Genomic DNA, 6,407 nt, shown 5'->3' with positions numbered 1-6,407 from the left:
GGCACGCTGGCTGCTCAGGACTGTCCCCTGTGACTTCAGGGACATAGCAGCAGGATGGCTAATGGATGCTTACCTCGAAGGTCATTGCGCTGATTTCCTGCTAATGTATCTCACATGTATCAGGACAAATTGGACCTTAATTTTACAGTAGTGTTGTATTTTGGGAGAAAAAAAAGGCCACTACTCAACGGCCATTACTCACCCCATTCCAAAATCTTGATGAAGAGCTCTGAATAGTTCCCTTTTGTAAAGTGGGGTTCTCATGCTTTTTAGCTAACAACCCCATTTCTGAATGTGAGACTCACTTCTGCTTCTATCTTTATTGATAAGTTCATGGCATCCTTCTGAATGCTGTGATCCACTGACATTTTGTTTGCCATGTGATTCTCAGCCAATGCATCAGGACATCCCATTTTCAGATGATGTGTCATTGATTATATGGATGTTGTAAAGCAGACAGACCATTTTCTGATAACAACAGAAAGAAAAATAGGACTCACAAGCTTTAATTATTTCAGTGTATTTTTTCCATTTTAAATCCAAGTTGGGCCTTCCAACCTGCTGACTAAAACATTTTACAGATGCTTTTTAATGTGTTTTTTTTTCATTGATACTGCACCACACTGCTAATTTCCACCTCCCAGTATCTTTTTTCTATCTTTACTAAAAGAGAAGAAGAAAAAATCTCTCTTGCTCCTCCACATCAAACTTGCTGACATTTTCATTAGAGGACCTTTTCTCCAAATTAGAAATGTGGTTGTATCAGGAGACATGTGCACATGCTGGTATCAGTCATTTTTGGACAGTTTTACTCGTTATATATAGTAACCAAAAATGGAAAAAAATTACCTGACAGTGGCCTACAGTGTCTCTCCAAATCGCATGCTCAGTCAAGGGCTTCTAGTTCAGTGGGTGCCCCTGTGGGTTCAGGAATAATGTCAGGACATCAGTCAGTCCTTACAAGAGGAAGAGGGAGGAAAAGGAATCAAGCAGGAGTAAGGATAGTTTTAAAGTTACTCTTACCAAACTGGAAGGAGAATGGTGATTATTTACTAACAATCCAGATGTGTAGCTGGACAACAAATAGACCCATCCATTTACAGAGCATAATAGTTTCTCCATTTAGACATTTCTTGCAACAAGGTGAAGAGGATATCATCCAAGTCACCTCTCTCACGTCCATCAGGCAAGCTCCTCAGCTTTCTCATGCTGTAGCTTATTAGATGCTTGTGGGGGACCCTTCACAAGTGAAAAATGCAGCAATGGGCCACATCAAAAGTGTGTTTGAGATTCTAGTAAATGCATGATGGAGGCTGGTATAATAGACCTAAGATAAATATACTGAGCTTTTCCAAAGAAACCTAAGTGCATGGCTTGAATTGCAGGGACCCAGAGATACAGAAACACTGGTGATCATCCAGTCCAGAAAAACATGGGTCTTCATTAGACAGCAAAAGAAATCAAATTGTAATGTTTTCCATTCAGTGCCATTTTTACCATTCATTTGTCTTCTGATAAATATTTGCTTCCAATAATTTATGCTCTCTCTCCTAGTTTGGGTCTATACTGTATCTGAATTGGTTTCACATATGGTATTGCACAGGGTTTAGTTAGCCACAGATGGTGCATCTGTAAACATTTTAAATCTGCTTCACTGTCCAAACCTTTAATACTTGTCAATGTCCCAAAAGGAGTTTGTAAATACTTGATTTAGCTATTCACTCATAATAAACTCTAAAGGATGGTGAGTTGAAAGAGCTGTTGGGAATTAAAAATCAAAGAAATTTCAACCCCAGATTCTGCAGTTTCAACAATATATCAGGAAGGGTATCATCTTACAGCAGATGAATTGAAAAAGTTTCAGCTGGCCTTTCTGGGCTTCACATTCATTTCCTTCACTTGATTTCAGTCAGCGCTCAATACCTAAATGACATTATTTCTACTTGAGCATATTAAGTTTTCCTGGCATTAGAAGGATACAGGAGATGAATCTGTATATGTATTGCCTGAAAATACTAAAGGCCATGGAAAAAAGAAAAGAAAAAGCAGAAACAAATAAGCAGTCAAAACCAACTTAATTATTTGTGCACTTCCATAGAGTTTTAAAATGATTCATCCCACTAAAATGTTGAATTTTTTTTCTGTGTTACATTAGCCCCAGCTCCCTGGCAGGGCTCATGCTTCCAGTGTGCTGGATTCTTCACAGACAGAGACCCGGTGTGGTCTGAGGTGGGGAAGGCAGAGAAAAGGCAGAGACACAGCCGGCCCTTACTTTAATACCATGTCAATCCAAGCAGGTCCAGCTGACGGCTGTGGCCTAGGTGCCATCTATGTGATGGTACTGTCTTGCTTCAATGGAAATTTTGCATCTGCCTGTAAGTAAGGGAAAGGACAGGGAGAAACATTATCTTGTGCATTCATGCAGACTCAGAATTCTTGGCCTCCACCACTGATAAGATTTGGACCACTCCGTAACAAAAAAAAAGAGGTAAAAAAAATCCCCATTGTACAAATGATAAATAGAGGTCCAAAGAATGTATGTGACCCATAGGTTTGCAACACCTAACAGGCTATGCTGTATTTAAGGTGTAGCATACCAAGCCCAGATTGGATCCCCACCCTGTTTTATTCACTAGTCTAAAGGCACTGAGGATACAGTAGGGTTTATGGTGGGAAGCTCCTAAGAACAAACAAATGGAAGGATGGAACCAGATGGACAGTAAATGGAAAGTTGTTCTGACAAACAGGACTATCTGAAAAAGTCCAGGGCTGGGAAAGAAGGCCAAGACAGAAAGCAGGGCTAGGCTGAAAAGACAAGGAGCAAGGGAGGTTTACAAATCTTGAACAGACCCAGGAATGGTAGGAAGGGAGATAAGATATAGGGATTTCATAGAGCTGTCATGGTTAGAGCAATGCATAAGAAATTACACTAAGTTTGGCAGCTTCAATTTTGTTGAAGAGGAAAGGAGAAAACAGTAGGATGAATGAAAAGTGGACAATGTGCCTTGATATTGTATATATATATTTTGCAGTGAAAGAAGCAGCCAGATTTGTCAAGGACCTGGGTGTGAGGGGAGAAGGGAAGGGAAACCAAAATGACTTCTAGGTCCTCCCACGCTACAGAGCTGGGAGCCATGGCAGAACAGACGAGCAGAAAAGGTCTATATCTGAAGTGAGTCATTATACTTTGTAGTGTTCTGCTTGGGGTGAACCTGATCAACAGGTGCTTAAATCATGGCAACATCCCTTCTGCTTGTGGACATATGCTTTCTTTAAAATTGTAGGGCTAGGAACAACCTTCCTTAGGGCTGCTGGGAAGAGGTATGGCCACAGACAGGGAAAGGCAAGTGGGAGCCTACCAGCAGGCAGGAATTAATAGATAGTGGCTCATGTCCCCTTGGCACCACCTCCAACTCTGTCTGTGAACAGAGATAATTTGGATGGTGACATCTGCCTCCAGCCCAGACAGTAACTGTTTCTGCCAGTGATAGGCTGCAACATGGTGCACAGATCTTGCTCCAGGAGCAGCTCCTCCCCTCATGGGGACTGCAATCACCCTCATACCAAAACACCAGCCAGTCTTCTGAATTCACTGTGCTCTTACATATAAACATATATCCCCATAAATGTATAACCAGCCTTCACGGTTGCCTCTCCTCACTCTTGCATTTAACCTTGACTTCACACCCCCTCCCATCCTTTTACTCGTCTTGCTACACTCCAGTCTCCCTTTGACAAATGTCCCCATCTCCCTGTATTGTTGGAGACATCAAGGATAAAAACTTTCTGCGAGAATCACATGCATACACTTACTTACAATTTTTTTCCCATTCCCTCTTATGAATTCCAGTGACGTGATGGAGGATATCTGTGGTATCTCTAATGCTTTTCAGCCAATGGGAATTTCAGTAGAAAATTTTGTAGTGTGTGTGCGTGTGTGTGCGCGCGCGCGCGTGTGTGTGTGTGTGTACACATTTGTGATGCAATGGAGCTTTAGGAAAACAAGATCATATAAAGTAAGTTTAAGTTGTTGATTACCAGGATAACGCTAGCGAGATAAGAGTATTTAGTTGTTATACACTGGAAAACAAGGTATGCCGCTACTTTGTAAAAGACCTTTCTTCCATATGCCCCATTTCAGTTGCCACAAGCCTGTCTGTGAGCTTGGGGACAGACATCAAAATCCTCTCTGAGGGTTACTGTGTAGGCACGTGAGTGTGTGAGAACCCTGTGACTTATTTGCCGAGCCTGCTTTTCAACACAAAACCACGGACTGCTCTTTTTTCACCCCAAAATGCTTCTCACGAAAGGGAGGGTTGAAGCACACAGCTATACGGTACGTGCTCCCCACTCGCCCTTCACCAACAGAAGCAGGGGGCAGCTGGCGCGCGGGGACAGATGCTCTGACTTCGCCCTCCGCCACGCTCTGCGGCGCCGGGACGCCTGCCACGCGCTGGTGTTGCGCCCACCTCCGGGGACGCCCTGCGAGCCCGCGCGGGCCAGGGCACAGCTGCCGTGCGCCCCACTCGCCTGCCCTCTGACGCGGTCCCTCACCAGCACCCTGCCATCCGTGCCCAGCACAGGAGGGAGGCAGCGCTCAGAAAGACTTTACTGGGGGTGACGAGGTCCTGGTGGGGAGGGACTCCACTAATGCCAAGGTAGGACTCAGCACTGGGGGTACGACAGCAAAGTTGAGTTTTCATATAAAAACATAATTTTGGCTGCACTACACCTTTTTCTTTTTCTTCCTCCTGTACTACATGCATGCTGGCTGATCTCTGGATGCTCCAGCAATTTCTTCTTCTGTTATGAACAATCTTGTTTTGTTTTTCCTTTTTTTAATTGAACTACTACTAATGATTCACAATTAATTATAACAGCTCTAAATATTCAATTTAAAGTAGTTTAAATTATTGCCCAGGCTTTCTTTTCCCATAGGCAGAGGCATGCTAGTTGTACAATACTGGTGAATCAGATGTAATATGCATTTTGAAACAAGCGTTGTTGCAATTATGCTCAAAGAAACCCTGCCAACTTTTTAATGGTTTATATTTCTTATAAGAGCATCTTTTAATACCTTTGTTTCTCCTGGGATGGAAATTATTGTTTTACAGTGTTTCATGCCACATTTTTACTTAGTATGCTACATAGTAATCTTCCTCTCATTACATAAAAATCACAAATTATATTTCAATAAAATATAGAACAAGAGGGTGTGCTGGAATTAAATGTATTGCTTTCTATAATATATCCAGTATATATTATTTCTACGTTGCTCCTAATATTTTTAAAGTGTTATGCAAACATAAGGTAAATCATGAAGCCTAAGCATGCATTATTGCTCTATCCATATTTTATAGATGAGGAAGAGAGGACACAGAAGTGATCTGCCCACTGCCATGTGGAACCAAAATTAGAACTCCTGCTCCCACCGCTAAGCTGACTCCACTAAAGCGCTTTGTGATTAACAAAAAAAAACCCTCATGAGAGTATTGTCTTTGGATTTACCTCTGCAATAACTTTTGGATGTTTTTCTTTCTTCACAATTCTCAGAAAATAGACAAGAAAGTTACATTTTATTCATCACGTTGTTAAATGTTGTATGTCCAAATTTTGAAACACTTCTCTATTACAACTTGAAAACAAAGCGAATGCTGAGTAGAGCTAGTCATTCATGCAATAGCTGTACCTACCTCTTGCATGAGACCACGTTACGCATATGAGGCAGGCTCTGAAAGCTTCTGTTAGTACATTTGAAGTCCAGCCTCCAACATAAACAACTGACTGGAGTATTTATTTCCTTACACAGATGCTGCTGAAAACAAAGCAATAGACATAACACTAGGAAATAGATTAGATATGTAATGTTTTCTACCTGATTAACAAGGCACAAGGAGAATTAAGCACAGGAAATAATATCACAAAACTCTGATGGGTAAAATTAAGAAAATATTCATGACCACATCTCGATTACAAGATAATATTCAACAGTGAAAATACTACTTAGAGTCTCTGAATGAGGCACGAAGCAAACATCTATGAACTTGGTTGAGTGTATTTTGATGATGGAGAGCCATGTGTTATTTAAAACATCTGAGGTTCAGCTATTCTGTGATGAATTCAAGTTTTTCCAAGTATTTTGGTGGTTTTGTTGGTTACTTTTGTCACAGATAAACCAGGACCCACTTAAACTTAATGCTGAATCTTACTCACTGTGTTTAATTCAGCTTTGTCAGTAAGCTGGGCTGAAGTTTCAGTCATATCTCTGGTGGTGGTACTCCTCGCAGTAGCTTTGAGGCGAGTATGACACCAGTGATCATTACCAGCACTAATGTTACTTACTTACATCGCCCTTTTGCAAACTGTGTGTGATTGTGTCTCCCACAGTCTCAGAAGGGGTACTGCAG

Source organism: Dromaius novaehollandiae, chromosome 2 (genome assembly GCF_036370855.1).
Source record: "Dromaius novaehollandiae isolate bDroNov1 chromosome 2, bDroNov1.hap1, whole genome shotgun sequence".
NCBI classification, from domain to species: Eukaryota; Metazoa; Chordata; class Aves; order Casuariiformes; family Dromaiidae; genus Dromaius; species Dromaius novaehollandiae.
Note: the sequence above shows the minus strand (reverse complement) of the source record.